The 16,617-nt window shown below is 40.3% G+C and overlaps 1 pseudogene; it reads right to left on the reverse strand.

Moving 5' to 3' along the window:
- Positions 1 to 3,047: 3,047 nt before the first annotated feature.
- Positions 3,048 to 4,655, reverse strand: LOC147423692 (UDP-arabinopyranose mutase 1 pseudogene; annotated as a pseudogene).
- Between the last annotated feature and the right edge of the window lie 11,962 nt (positions 4,656 to 16,617).

The raw sequence follows: 16,617 nt of genomic DNA on the forward strand, positions 1-16,617 counted from the left end.
TTATGACTCTATCAAATCCACATTGTTAGCACAAGTTTAGTGTCACGCACCTCAATGGCCACTCCTTCAAGCTCAACAAATGATGAGGAGTTGACAAAGCTTAAATTAATTGGAAGAAGAAAGACTACAAAGATAGCTTCTAATTAGTGGCATCATTTTGAATTGTGGTGTCATCATGGCCACCACACTTCAAAATGAGCTAAAAATCAAGGAAATGGTAGAAAAGGTAGCCAAAGCCAAAGCGAAAATGGAGGTGCAAGCCATAAAGCATAAAAGAGAGTTGTAGGAGAAGGAAGATCAGATTTATATCAAAGACATGCAAATCAAACCTTGAAATCAACAATCACTCTACTATGGGATGTTCCAGACCTAGCATGCCGGATGTTGTGCAAAACTGCCAAAATGATCATTATAGCCATACAAGGTTTTGATGATGTAGAGAAGGTTGGACGTCCATGGACGATGTTCATAGAAGGCAACAGAGTACTATGTTGGGATTTGAGGAACACTCCATTAAAGAATATCATCATTGGAATGTACGCACGGCTCATGCTTTTGCCCTCACACTACCTCCAGCCATTTGAAGAATGTTTTATGAGTGTATTTATCAAGGTTGAGTCATCAATGTTCAACCCATTTACATGAGAGTTGCAAGCTAGGTACATTACCTACCACAACACATTGAGGCAAACCCACTATGATAAATCACCTGCAACACCTTGAGGCAAACCCACTTACAAAAGATCGCCTACAAAGCATAGGTAGATGTCTGGGCCGCGAAGTTCAACAAAGCTCTCGAGACCCTCGATGGGCATTTCTATTGTGAATAAGGTGATGACAAGGAACTACATCATCTAGAAGGGGGGAGTGTTTGCAGATGTTGACAAGGAACATCCCTTCTACCCAAATTTCCACTAAAGTCCTCATTTGTAATTCTAGTTCTTATTTGATTGCCGGATTGTGAATATGGATGAAACCCACCAGATCGTGATGCAACTGGAATTGTCCCACTTAATTTTGATGTATATTACCGATGGGAACTGAGCTTAGTGGTCATTTTTAGAATCCCTAGGTATAAAAGCCAATTATTAACAAAACTCGACTAACAATATGCGGTGAACATCTTTGTACGAGAAGTTGTAAAGTGAGCATAGCTATTTTTGTAATCATCATATTTTGCAATTTGGTAATCCAAATCGAATCTTATCAATTGCATTGTGTTTCTCTTCTCTTGATCTATCGCTTGAGTATATTCACTATCAATTTGGTGCAAAATCATGCCTATGTTGTTAAAGCCTTAATTTGATATTTTGGGATGTATTCAAGTTGAAGTGCTAATATTTTGAAAGGAGGTTGATTTTAAACCTTAGGAGAAGTTGTTAGACTATTTACGTGCATGTTTTAATGACCATAAGAATGAAGGATCACGATTTGTGTTACCTTCAAAATTAGATTTCAATGGTCTAGGTTTTCTCTGAAGTCTTACCTATCATCTCTTTCATTTTTGAAGTATCCCAAGCTCATATGATTGAGAAAACATCGAGTGATCAGTTGGTGTGAGGATTGACAAGATGCCTGACAATGACTAATTGTTGATTCGTGATTGCTCTTGTAAATTTTTATGTACTATGTTGTGATTGACCCTCCATTGCATCTTTGTGCCCCCTTCCTTAAATATCGACATTGAGTGTGTTAGTGCCGGATAGCTATGCTATAAACATCCGACGCAACAATCTGCTAACACAATGGCAATTCCTACTCCACTATCTAGTATAGCTAGAGATTTAATCCCATCATACTCTACATGTAAAGTCAGATTGCCCTCTTTGCCCTCACGATAATTTTCTACCTTGTTCACTCGAACAAATTTGATAGTTTTCTTGGGAGACTCTTCTTATTTCTTCTCCTCAATATGCTCTTGCATTAAACCCTCAATTCCCATTTTCTTTAAAGTCTTATGAAGATCACTCTATAGGTTAGGTCTAAGCTTTAGCAATTCTCCAAGCATTAACATGCAACAAATTAGAGTGGCCATTATAGACTAACATCCGTTGCTTTAAGCATCTCAATAGTCTTGCCACTAACAAAAAACTTGTGTCTACCCACACATAGGAATAGGATTTTCAAGGTATTTGCTTTTGATTACCTACATTTTTTTAAACCACAATCTCCATATAATGACTGAATAGATTATCTAAACACAAATCTTGTAAATCGAACTTATGGTCTGGCTTCCATCATTCGTACAACATCTAATAGATGATTAATCCAATCTTCCACTACAGGTGGAATCTTGTCAAAGCCATCTTCAATTTTCATTAGCAGTTACGAATTGTGATTCTTAACCTTTGTTGATTTCTGTACATTTTGGCAGTGCAAATTGCTTGTATATATTGTCTACAGCTTGTGTATGAAGTTTGGGTGTGTTTGGACCACTAAACAAAGCACAGAGCCACTAACTCGCTAGAAAAGCGCATAAATTGCTTGAATTACATTATCAATACTGAAACCAATTCGCATTTCAAGACACTGATGGGTTCACAAAGCGTTGGGGAACAATACGCAAAAGCTGGCCAAAAAAGAGCAAAAGTTAAGAATCATGATTCTTAACTTTATATGTGATAGAAAAGATCACTAAACTCATCTAGAAATTTTTTGCCCTCACTCTAGGCAAGGGCTTCTAAATCAAAGAAATAAAAGTGGAACCAAGAAGAACAACCATCTTTATGTATCAATTTCTATCAGATTAACAAGGGCTGGCACTAGCATCCAAGCTTCAACAAGGTAAAGGGTCACACTGGCATTATGAAAGAATTCAATAAAATGGAACCATAGGACTTTTAAATGAAAGGCAAACTAAAATATCAATCAATCAATGTTTCACATCAAAAGTATGCCCGACTCCCTTTCTCACTAAGGCTTGTTTTAGAACGCAGAAAAACCACAAACACCATATTATTGTGTGCATGCATACAGCACTGACACATTGTCACATTAAAGATCTTGAGAGCCTTAGCATAAATGATCATACTTTTGGCAGCAATGTGTAGGCAAAAGCACCAATTGTTAAATAAACAAAGTACCAGCCGATGATGGCTTCATATGTAGATTCCATGCATAGCAATGTGATCCTGGTGTCATGGACTACCTCTCAAGTCAAATTTCATGAAAAACAGACATTAAAGCAGTCAAGGTCTTTGTGCAGGTGAGTACGGACCCGAGCTCTGATCCTTGGCACACCCTCAGGCAAGGGAAATGCAACAAAGCTTTCTATGGTAGGCCATGAGTGCAAGCATCTGGGTGAAAATTTGGACTTTGCCCTTTGTGAGAGACTGAAAAGTAGCACCTCAATCCCACATTACAAAATTTTATTGCCGTTCAAAGTACAAAATTACCTGCACGCATTCATCGCCATTCTTAAAAAATTTGGCAATGCCTACACCCTTCTCATTTTCACATGCAACCAAGCCTCCATGGCTCAAGCCGATCGAGAGTTCCAGACCTTGATCCAACTTTCCATAAGAACCCCTATTTGTTGGAAAAGCTTGTCAACAGAGTTCAGCTTCCCCTCTTTGAGTTGTTTCGCAACTTCAAGGTAGCAATCCTCGGCCGTGACAGCCGCGCGCGAGAATCGAAGGGTTTGGAAAAAGGGTAAAATGTGCTCTAACAACTGCACTCCTTCTGGAACTTGCTGGAGGCCCTCCATGGCATTTGAAATGGCAGACTCATTCCTCCATACATACGGCAAACCCGACTTTACACCCAACCCAAGATGATCACAGATAACCTTACAACATAGACCTGCCCATATGTCGTCAAAAGACGCATACCTGCTAGATCCTGACAGGCTTTGAAGCCCGAAAAACATAACCACGCCCACACATTTCCGATCAAAGGCGAGGTTTATCGAGCTCATGGGAAAGAGACTTCCTTTGGGCACTGTCAAAACGGCATCCACATACGTGCGGTTCATGAAATGGGGTTTCACAATCCGTGTCGGCGCATCCAGATCTGGCACGTTCAGCCATAGCCCATGAGAAACAGCTGACACAACTCCCTCTCTCAGGCTGAATGGGTAACCTCGCACAAAATTTGTTCCTTCTCTGTAAGGATCATAGAGTGTGTTGAAGAAGAAAGGGGTAGACTGCTGCTTGAGGTTCTGCAAATGTCGGGCAATGGGGTCAAAGATGGCTCCTGTGAGAGGATCTTTAGCAGGCGCGCAATCTGTGTCCAGGGTGAGGATGTAGCGCTTGGTGGAGATGAGGAAGCCGAAGGACTTACAGGAGTGGAGAGAAACGGTGAGGGCGGAGGTGAGATCGGAGTGAGCTGACGCGAGGGCGATGTCATGGAAGGTGTAGAGATGGTGGAGGAAGCCAAGGGGGACCTGCACAGCATCGGCGGAGGGGACGATGATGATGAGATGGTAGGGACTGAGAATGGGTCGCCAAGTCTCCAAAAAGGAGCGCAGCTCTGTTGGGCCTTTGGCGGAGATGACCACATCCAGCTCTTCCGCCCCTCCTCCCTTCTCCATCGCGCTCTCTCTCTCTCTCTCTCTCTCTCTCTCTCGTCCCCCGTGTATTCTGCGATGAAAACCTTCCGCTAACGGTCGTCGCGATTAGAGTGACAGCGGTGGGATTAGTACATCCTCCCGCGCCAAGGTGTACCCTTCTCAATGCAAGAAATTATTTCCATTTTTGCTTCTCACGATGAAATATCACAACTAGTCTTGCTTGGGGGGCCTTGCTATATAACATCTATAGAATACACTAGGACATATGCAAATTGACATTTAGTATCTAGCACTGAAGGAAACAAGAGCATGACTAATTTGACAAGGAGGATGCTCCATGAAAGGGATATACATTTGAAATAATGTTTATGGGAGTAGACAAAGTTAAGTGCATCAATTATTCGATAGTTGAGCTTATATCCAATCGAGATTGTCTACTGATGAATGTTTTTTTTCTAGTATACGTGCCAGATGTAAATTCTTGCAGATGGAAAGTAATTCGAAAAGAAAATTTTCATCGAATGGTTGGTAGCATAGAAGGTGGATGTTGAATGTGTTTTGCCTTTCTTCTTTTGTAGTTATTTGTGTTTTTCCTTTCTTCCTTTGTAGTTATTATGAGTACAATGAACGAGGACAGCAATACATGTAACCTCACCTTCTTTGTTTTGTGCTATGGCATCTACAACGCATGTTGCACCGTTTGCCACACCGATTGTCAAGTCGATGTTTCAGTGATCATGCAGCACATGCCAATTGCGATCAAATCTAGCTCGTTGAACTTAGGCTCTAGGAGCCACTATTGAAGGACATTTATGTTACCCCACTTCGTCTTTATTTCAATTTTTCTAATGTCATTTTGATTTGTACAACTTATTCAAGGCCGGGTTTTCGTAGTATTGGAGTCTCATCTATGAGTACAAATTATCAGAGTAGAGTTGTTGATGTAGTCATGCATATGTGCTTCATCTATAATACATGTACGCAAGGTACAATTAATCTCATCTACAATTGGTTTTCTTTCACTAATAATGGTCAAGAACTGAAGCAATTTAGGGTCCGTTTCATGTCTACAGAGCATGACATCCTATAGAGAATTGCATGTAGAAAGTGGATCGAGCTTATGATATGGCATGTGTTACAAAGCTCTCGTGTGTGACTACAAACTGGGGGTACTTGGGCAAGATCACCGAGAAAGAGAACACATTTGTTGTTGAAGGGATCTGCCAATGTATTCCTTGTTACATTAACATTTTGTCTTACGATAAGTTAAAATGTTGCTGGATTAACACGGATAGCTCCTCTATAATTTTAATAAATGTCTTTTTTCGATGCAAAAAATTCTAAAACAAGCAAATAGATAAATCATAAATGGCTTGCAACAATAAATGAGGTGCTTTACTGACCTGCAATGTTTGTTTTGCTGCTTTTTGATTGTCCAATCTACAGGCCGATTTTTGAGTCGAGCTACAAAAAAGCAATGTGAATAGTTAAACATATCGTCTTGCAATGAAATGTCATAGATTGAAAGTGCAAAGTATACAGTGCATGTCATACAGAGATGCCATACAAAAGTATGGTGGAGAGTTGGCACTGTGGTCTCTCCAAAAAATTATAAGAAACGGAAGCCGTGCCCTGCCCCGTAGCATTTATGTGTTGTGCCAAGCAAACGCATGCGCGTGGAAAATTGGATGTAGAAAACGAACCTTGCAGTGTTATCGAGCTGGAGTCGCGCTTGCTATATGTGGTTTCTACCTCAATCGTCTGTTGCACAAAAGACCTTTCAGAAAATGTGAATAGATTATCACTGCCCCAACGAAAAATGAGGGTTTGTGTTGGCTACAATACCAAACTGATGCCTGTCATTTGCAGCCATGTGAACTTGATCCGATAGCTGCTGCGTACATGGAACTTTGCTCATAGGGTCCGCCAGCGAATCATGGTTATTAGCAAGAGAATCTCTTTACAGGCGGCAATATTGGCCATATTGTCTATAAAGTTTATGCTATCCCACCGAGTTGTTGAATGGACAGCAGTGAACTGCTCCTCGAGGCTAATAGACAATATTGGCCATATTGTCTATAGAGTTTCTGCTTTCCCACCGAGTTGTTGAATGGATAGCAGTGAACTGCTACTGAAGGCTAATAGGTATTGACATATTGGTATGCTAATTGTCTCCAGAAATGCAATTACTCCGCAATTCATGTTCGTCAGCTTCTTCAGCATCAAATCTCTCTGTGTGGAAAAAAGTATTAACTTCTGCTTCCGCTCTTTGACTATTCTTTTGATCCTGATCAGCAGCGTAGGCACCTGCATGATTTACTACTTGACTTCCACTGCAATGTTGTTGCATCTCCTTGGAGCTACATATTAACCAACTCCCATGGACACCATGTTCTACGTTGAATTGGTCATGAGAGATGTTTTTGTTTGTCTGCAGATTGTTCGGAAATGCTTGCCTCATCAAAGTTTCAGATAGGCTATCAACAGAGTTGGACGAAGAGTGCGACTGAAGCCAACGACTCATCAGACCATGACTTGCACTAGTGGCAATATTTCCCAATGCCTTTCCCTCGACATTGAGCTGTCTGCCACTAATCCCCTCACACACTTTGCTAAAAGGGCAAGTAGATAGCACGGAAACCACTCGCTTATCATTACTTGAGGATAACCATCAAAAGCTTTGGTGTGATCGATCTTGCTATGCTTTTCTGACCTCATGTCCACTTTGACGTTTACTCGTTCCATTTCTTCTGCCTCTACCGTCTGCATCACCAACAGCCTGATAGCATCAGCAAAAAAATGTATTGAACAACTTGGGAAGGCAATGAGTGTTGGTGATTCGACTCCAGATTAGGCCAACTGATCATTGATTGAAATCTGATGTCTTTTGTTCCAGTAGCACTAGAACAGAGACCTCTGTCATGCGGCGCCATAGACAGGGGCTGCATACTGAGGCGCATGGGCTGCTCATACAGTGTGGGGCTCCTCCTTCTTGTGATCGCCCATATGCAGCTTGTCGTCGATCTTCTCCATCATGTTGGCCATGCTTTCTCCCCCTAAGAGCTGCTAATTATCTGTAGACTTGTCGTTGGGAGTGCTCATCACATTGGCAAGCATCCGACGTACCCTTCAACTTGATGATCTGCGACTGCAACGCAACGCAGAGTGCGCTTTTTATTTTATTCACCTGGTAGCTTTTCACGGCGAAGTTTGGCAGCGATGTTTTTTTTAAAAAAATTAAATCTAATGCCACGTGGTGGCTGCTGCGTTCATATATCGGAAAAAGAGCCTTGGGCTCACCAAGTAAAAATGACGAGTCAATTTTTGTAATATCAGAATGTAGCATCCTCAATGACTATATAAGTAGAACTTCTATCTAGGCCAAAACGTTCTCCACTGGCATTTAATGTCACTAGTGGTCCAAACGAGCCTACCAGCGAGTATGTTTCACTCTACCTTCGGCGAGAGATAAACAGAGCTTAGTGGGGAGTGAGGAGTACTACAAAAAACTTACTATACCCTAGATATTCATGCAACAAATTTAAAAACCTTGTGAGATGGGAGCTTTGGGAGGGTGCATTGCGTACTGCCAACTTGTGAAGGACCTTCTCAACCACAATGTCTGAGGGGGAACAAAGAGAGAGGTTTTTAGCCATGCCTTGTTCAAAAGCCTATGTTGCTATGTTGTCAACCGCTCTGTCCCACTCTTCTGCTGCCTTTGAAAGGAGATGTAGAGAAAAGAAAACTTTTTAAAAAGAAATAGTCAGAATGCTTGTGGTTAGAGACTTTGAGACAATAGAGGTATTACACATCGGGATCATGTACGGAGTAGAAGGCCCATCAGCTACCACCTCACGTGATTTACCTCAAACCATTGCACACACTCTATTGCTGCCTACAATTGTCCGCCTTCTCGTATCCATCTTTGTACACCCTTTGAACTACTATATTTCAAATGTGATCATTTGCTCTCATCCCTTATTGCCTCTACCAATGCGCATGCACACACACGGAGACACACACACAAAGGAGTGTGTTTATGTTTTGGAGATGCATAAATTGCAGATGTATATTGCACACCCACTCAAATGGAGTGCACACATCTCATATATTCTCGCTTGCCAATCCGGGATAATTTTCATGTTCATGATGATTGATGTTGCTTCTTATTTGTGCCAGTGGATCTCATGCCTACATTTTGCACAATTTCCTCTACTACCCATGCCATACCTTTTTCAAGAAATATTTTGTTCATCATTCCCGACATTAGAGCCCCCTTCATCCTGCACACAAAAAATAGGTTTTCTTGGAATAGCATAAGGAGAGGAAAAGTAGGAGCACTAGCCATCCAAGACTCTATATCCATTTGTATATCCATCTTTTGGAGCCCCCCCCCCCCCCCCCCCCCCCCCCCCCCCCCCCCCCGCCCCCCACAAAGTAGAGCCTACCCAACAAAGAGGTGGAGGTAGCCCAGCATTGGTCAAAACTTTGATTAAGATAAAGTTCTCTTTACAAAATGACATAGGTACCTTATTGACTAAGGCTACCATAGGTTAAACCAAAAATAGAGTTCAATGGGTGAAATGGCTCTGTATTTACAATCTGGAAGTGCCATCGCACCCCGGCTTTTGCAACTAGAATAAATACTCATTACAAATGATGTTTTTAACCATAATCCGTATCATTTCATAACTCTCAAAAAATAAGGCTTTGGTACGAAAAGTGAGTTATGCCATACTGTTGACCCATGGGTCAACACTCCCCCCCTCCAAATTCATGTCATCCTTGACATGAATTGATTATCAATGTCGATGCGTGTTTTGTTGTCGTTTGTGCTTTTGTGTGCTGCAATGCTTGAACATTGTCTTTTGGATGCCTCTGTAAATTGCTTACTAGAATCTCTTTTGATGTCCCAATGCTTGTCCTTCAGAAATGACTTATGGCTTTGAGTCTTCAATTGTCTACCTTTTGTGTCTGCTCTGTTATTGGGGACTTCTTTGTTCCTACATCAAGGTGATCAAAGTTGCATTTGCCACTGTTAGCTTTTGTGTGTTGCGTAAATCATTATATTGCTTCTACATGATACATGACTTAATTAAAGCCCGATAAACCCCAGTTCATTCCCCAAGTTAGTAACTTTCTTCAGAAGGGCCTTATCCAACATCCTTCGCAATAGATGACCATCTATGAGCTATCATTGTCCATTTGTCCCCCAAAACTCATATACATGATGTACACGGTATGCAGATGGCTATCATGGCTTCAGATTTGAAAAATTGCATCTCTGGTAGATTTCTATCCTATTTTCTTCACCCTTAGCTTGTATTCTTTATTCATAGCCTGTTGTTACAAAGTTTGGCTTGATTTGAACTTGTATTCGGCTTTCTAAGATAACTTTTTGTATTTCAGTCTTGAAAACAATTGATGGGCATCTCTGGCACCTTCTGGCTGCCAAACACATGTAGAACCAATGATGATGACCAAAATTTGGTGTGACCCTTGGTTGCTCCTGTAGACATCTATCGCGATAGATGACTAAATTTTCATTTTTGCCCCCGTTTTTTTTGTTAGTATTGTTAGTCCCTTTTGTTTGTTAGGCTTCATTAATTCACATACAAGATAGAAGATTTACAGTATAAAGATTTACTTCCTGTATACGGTCTTGTAGTCGCATGAAGTGTATGATAGGAAACTTTACACTTGATGGATGCTTTTGTTGAGTCGCATCACCAACTTTCTTTGTCCTTGTAGGCCATCCTAGAGTTTTATGACCATTCTCCGTCATTTTGGCCTCATATTGTTGTTGAAGACTGATCAACATTCTTTTCTTACCTCTGACATTCTAGCCTTGTGCATATGTCTTTTGAGACATACCTCATGAAGTTTCGTCATTTTCCTGTACTTTCTTCTCTTTGTACTGTTCAGGCATCTCTTCAGTGTTTTCTTCATCTGGATTATGGATTTTTATTTTTTTTAAATTAACTAATTGACTTTTTTTCAAAAAATTTAGTTTTACTTATTTTTTACTTAAAACTCCCCCCCAACATATATGCATATCAAAAAAACCATTGAGCTTCAAGCACTTAAAGTTCACTTTTTCAAAAATCTCCCCCCCCCCCCCCCCCCCCCCCCCCCCCCCTCCCCAAAAAAAAAAAAAGCTTTGTTCTCTTCTCCTCCTCCCTCTCCTCTCCCTCCATGTCCCCTTCTCTCCTCCTCCTCCCCTCTCTCTCCCTCTCCCACCTTGCCCCCTTCTCTCCTCCCCTCTCCCTCCCCCCTCTCTCTTTTCATCCTTTGCTTCCTCACGCATCAACTGCCATGGTGCTCACAGACATCACAAATTGTGTGCCTCCACCACCACATACTCCGCACACCAAAAGCGTACATATTCACTTGCGCACGGAATTTGCACCAAAGGCCGCACGTAAGGGTGAGCAAAGGTCATCACAGGAATGTCGTGTCATCGGTGAGACGAATGTCGACATTTGGGTGGATGCCTTTTGTACCTTACGATCCTATAAGTCACTTCCATCCATCCTTTAATAGCCTTTTGATGTTTCTTCAATATCTTGGGAGGGGAGAAGCATGCTTATTAGGCTATTGCTCGGCTATTGCAAGCGGTTGTCTATGGGTGCAGGTGCTTCTTGGCATTTGTGGATGCACGAACGTCAATCTCTTCAGCTCAAAACAGTGGCATTACCAAAGTATTGCCTCTTAGGAGAGAAAGGTTGAAACTCTCCAACAAAAAATGAAGGAAAAGGATGCTCGCATTATGAAGCTTGCCAACACCATCACATATTTGAAAGAAACACCCCTTGGTGCAAGGAAGCAATATACTTTTTACTTTTGGTTGTGTTCTTCTTATCATAGACTTTGAATCTAAGGTCTTGCCTCTACTTGTTTTGCATTGCTTGGCACAAAGGTTTCTTTTGTGTTGAAATAGATGAGTGTCAAATAGTGAAAGGTTAAAGGTTAAGGAGGTTAAGTGTCACCACTTTTCTCTAAAACAACCTTCTTTGTTACATCTTGAAGGTAGGTGCTTCAAATCCATGTTTATTAAAGGTGGGTAATCTCATCATAATGTATATTTTAGGATTGTTTATTCCCAATTCGATGGAAATACTTGCAAATTTGTACATCATATACTTAACAAGTGTCTTTATTATACAACCTGAAAATGTTGGATTTATACATGTTTTTATTTGAAGAACAGGTCTCTACTGTGTCATGATACAAGTTGACCCCTTACTATGCTATTTGAGTGGTGGTGTTTGCAACAATGGCTCAAGAAATTGGCTTAACATGAATCTTTTACGGTGGCACAGAGCTCTCCTCAAGCGATGTGGCTCCTACTACACCAAGAACCATTATGCTAACATGGAGAGATCCCTAGTAGGACAATACAATAGCTTTCCATCAGCAACACACCCTTTCCTAACGTCTACCACCAAAGATATTTTTATGTGATAGGTCACCCCATGAGTATACCATGTCATGGAATGGGTGCAAGAACTATGACCGTACTACCTCTTGTAAGTTGTTCATGAATGTATCTTTATCAAAGTCAATGAGAAGAAATTTGGATTTTTTTGTTTGTTGATGTAAAGAGCACTCTAGATCTACCATATTCTGAGATTTAATAAGTTAAATAAGATTTGTAGTCATTTAAAGTGTAAATTTGTTTTTGTTTGGTAAGAGTGTACATGAGAAGACATGATAAAGTAAAAGAGATCTTTAAGGAATAACCCTTGATGAGATTCCTACCATGCACTTGTGACACCATATCTCTCCTTAAGCCCTTTGATCTCTATCTTTGTGGAGAGTCCAAGGGGGGCCTATTTTTGAATTTTTAGCGATAACTTTTGTTTGAATAAAATTTTGGTTGTTTTGAATTTTGTACACAGTTCATTCTGATTGTAGTTTGTAACATGTCCAAACACCTAAATTTTGTAATTTTTGGGCATTTTGCACGCCCTTGTGGCCACTCTTATTGAGGGCCCTGGAGACCTTTAATGGCAAAAATATTTCTTTTTTTCATGTATGGTCATGAGATAAAGATGTGGTGTTAATGTGCAGAGAGAAAGAGCCCCCTCCCCCTCTCCATTTTGTTATGTGTTCAAAGGCCTCACAAATCCTGTGCACTAAACATTCAGCACTAGAAATTGGCCAAACAAGGAGCTAGTTTTTACTTCCTTATGTCCACCCCTTGTTCTTGGGAACGTTTTGGTAAAGGCATTTCTTTTGTATTTGAAACCACATGTGAACTCTATTGTTATAGTATCCAACCAAAGGTTTCTTGATTAACATTTCACATAAACACAAGTGGTATATATCTTTTATGTTAACAATGTATGCATCTATAAATTATGTTTACACTTTCTCTATCCAAATGAGCTACATATTAGAAGTCAAATCCACAATTTATTAGTTAAGTTCACAAGGTGATAGCTATTGGTATCATCTTTAACAATACAAAAGAAATAGCTACCAATAGCCAATGAATAGGATATTTAAGAAGATTTGATACCAAACACTTGTCACACTACTCAAAAAATGTGGAAACTCAAAGGTATTACAATATATGTATGTTGAAACATCAATCAATAATAAGTTAATTGTTTACCTATCAATCACCGCTATACATCAATACCTCCATCTCAAGTTGTCCTTTTTATAAGTCAAGCTTGGCATATGAATACTAGTATGGAAACGATAGCATGTTGGAAAGCAAGAATTTGTCTTTCTAAACTTGTGAAACATTGGTAATGAAGCAGGATATATTCAACATCTCCAAATGAGGAAATCTTGACAAAGGTTATGATCCACTTTAATAAGAATAACCATTAATGATTAAAATGAAATCAAAATATTGCTTGAATTTCTTCATGGTGGAGACTTGAAACATCTTAGAGACAAATCAACAATGTTTCTCAAATCTGTATGAAACTCTAGTAATTTAAATTAGATACTCTCGATCAATATGAGACCGTTTAACAAAAAACATCTTTACATTGCACCAAAATGAGTATAAATACAAAGGCATTTATAGAGGAATCCAACCTCATCAAAAGAATCACAAACGGAGAGGATGTTGTTGTTGTCAAGCTTCTCTTACATATATTTTTCTTACTCATCTAGAGATTCATATACACTTAGAGTATTTGTGTGTCTATGACACTAGGAAAGATGGTAGTACTTCTAAGAGCTCCTAGAGAGTACCTATTGGTTCAATATTCTACATAAATCCTACCATTCTTATCAAAATATTTTAACATGGTAGCGAAAGGTTCCTTGAGGACCAAGACTACAGTGTTTTTCATCTTTGCACATGGTTGCTTGCCCATGTCCTCTCAAAACAAGTTGACAATGTAAGTAAATACCAGATTTTGTAAGCACAAAGTTATAAAGTACAAAATGATGTCATTCTAATAACTTAATGACAACTATACAAATAAGAAATTAGAAGGAGAATCTTTGATAACTCTCCATAGATAACATAACTTACTTGCATTGTGAGACTCAATCACATTCTACACAACCCTAGGTGGTGCACCAAAGCCATCAACAAAATAGCACACCCCAATGTTATGAGGTGTGAATCCCTAGACATTGAAAGCCGTAAAGAGGCTGGTTGTCTCTAGCATGATAAACTTAAAGATGGAGATGATGTTAAGCTTTGAATGTAAGATACAATGGTAGTTTTCTTATCATTCTATCTTTATGTTGGAGGTGAACCCTTGCAATGTCCACTCAACATTCACACGTCCTATTGTTGCAGTATGCAAGTCATGTGAGCTCATACTTTTGACACCTTTGGGAGTAGAGGTTTCCATGTGGTGTGAGTGAATGAAAGTAGAAGAAGGACAATCTTGTTTCATGTTGTAATGGAGGTGAGAGAAGGGAGAGGAGATAGCTTGGTGTGAAAATATGTGGTGGGCAAGGGGAAGTGATGGGGAAGGAGCTTGCTTGGTGCTACAGTGGAGGTGGGAGAAAGCTACCAGAGAGATACTGTTGGACTATAGGTGGTGCATGTAGTTGTTGCAGCAATGGAGAGCTTGGAAAAGGGTTTGTAGAGAGAGAAAATCACTTTTTACCTACAGAATAGGTTTAGAAAGACTTTGGAGGGTGGAAAATAATATTTTGAAGTTTTTTGAAAAAAAAAGTATTTTTTTGGGTTTTTTAGTGCACGTTTTTTACTTTCGGAGGTCAAAAAGACTTTTTTGACCATGAAATAGGTTTGGGGGCCTTTAAAGGAGGGAAATTTTGAAATTTGATTTTTTTGAAAAAAAAAATCAAATGTTTAGTGTATTTCTAAATCCGGGGCAAAAAGTGGGGGAAAAAAGGTCAAAGTGGTCCCCCCTCCCCATCCCTTTCCCCTAGCCACCTCCCTTACCTTCTCACTAGGTAAGAGGCCATCAAGAGGTGTAAGGCTACCTTGTCCCCCTACTTTTTTGAAGGTATAGAGTGTGTCTACAACCCTCTTCCTATTTGCTGGCCTTTAATTAACCTAAGCCCAGAGGGCCCCTAGAGGGTTCATATTTTTTTCCTAACGTTGTGATTATTGGATGTTTCATTGATGATGCTCGTTTGGGAACCCATACTTGTCCCTGCTTCGTTTGTGTTTGAAGAGACTTCTTTGGGATCCACCTTGTCTTTGTGTAAGTCAGCATCAATCTTTGCTTCAGCCCTTGTACGCTTGGTTGTGGACAGGATTCAGACTTTGGGAGTTGATAACAGTTTTGAAATCCAAATAAACTCTTGACCTCTTTGTGCTTGATTCAACTTCTTTGGAACACAAATCTGAGTTTTGAAAGCTTGCGACTTTGTAATTTTCTTAGTCGTTCTTGCACACTTTGATTGTTTTTCTTTTGGTGTTGGATGTTGTGGTCAGAGTGCGCGTGTGCGGAGTGTGCTAGAGAGGGAAGGATGCAAGAGAAGGGATAAGAGAATTAAGGAAGAAGGAGAAGCTACACAGGGAGTTGGGTTAGTGGAGAGGAAAGTGAGAAAGTGAGTCAAGTCTCTCACTTTCTCTCCCTATATTCATTAGGTGAAAAAGTGAGTAAGGGTGGTTTCCCACGGCCACCAGGCCTACACCGCAACAACCTCCCACTTGAAGGTCATGGTGGCCAATAGTGGCATCAGTATAGTTAGTCTATACAAAGTTGATGAAGCATCACCTAGGCTTCATCCTACACCCATAAGTTCTTTGCAATGTGTAAATCGCTTTGAGGCTAGGCTCTTCGTGAGAGCATCTGTGGGGTTGTCGTCAGTGTGAACCTTGACAAGCTCGATGCGCTTGCCAGCCAATGTATCACTTATGACATGGTATCTGACCTCTATGTGTTTTGAATTTGAGTGAAACATCGGATTCTTTGCCAAAGAAATGGCACTCTAACTATCACAATGCAGTATTGGAACCTCGTGAATGCCCAAATCTCCCACTAGACGAGCTGACCATATGGCTTCCTTGCTTGCGTCAAATGTAGCAACATATTCTGCCTCAGAGGTAGATGAAGACGTGCAATCTTGGAGACACGATCTCCAAGAGATAGCTGCTCCAGCAAACATGAACGCATAGCTATATGTAGATCTTCTACGATCCACGCAACCCGCATAATCCGCATTCATGTAACCTACAATAGATGCATCACTCTTTCCAAAGCGTAAACACTTGCTAGTTGTACCCTTTAAGTATCTGAGGATTTTCTTCACTACTCCCAATGCTTCTTGCCCGGGTTTGCCATGTACCTACTAACCACTCCCATTGCATGTGCAATGTCTGGTCTTGTGGCTACCATAGCGTACATCAAACTGCCAACTGCTGAAGAATATGGCACTTTTGCCATTTTGTCTTTCTCATCCATTGTCTTGGGAGAATCTTCCTTGCTTAGTTTGGAGTATGCTTGCATTGGGGTACTCAGTGACTTCCCCCCCTGCATACTAAAACGTTGCAAGACTTTGTGGATGTACTTTTCTTGAGATAATTCAAGAATTACACATTTCATATCTCTCTTGATGTGCATACAAAGAAAGTGATTGGCATCTCTCAAATCCTTCATGGAAAACTGAGTGCTCAGCATCTTTTTCAACTAATTGATCTCATTAATTGA

Source organism: Adiantum capillus-veneris, chromosome 26 (genome assembly GCF_014529385.1).
Source record: "Adiantum capillus-veneris isolate H3 chromosome 26, ASM1452938v2, whole genome shotgun sequence".
Taxonomy (NCBI): Eukaryota; Viridiplantae; Streptophyta; class Polypodiopsida; order Polypodiales; family Pteridaceae; genus Adiantum; species Adiantum capillus-veneris.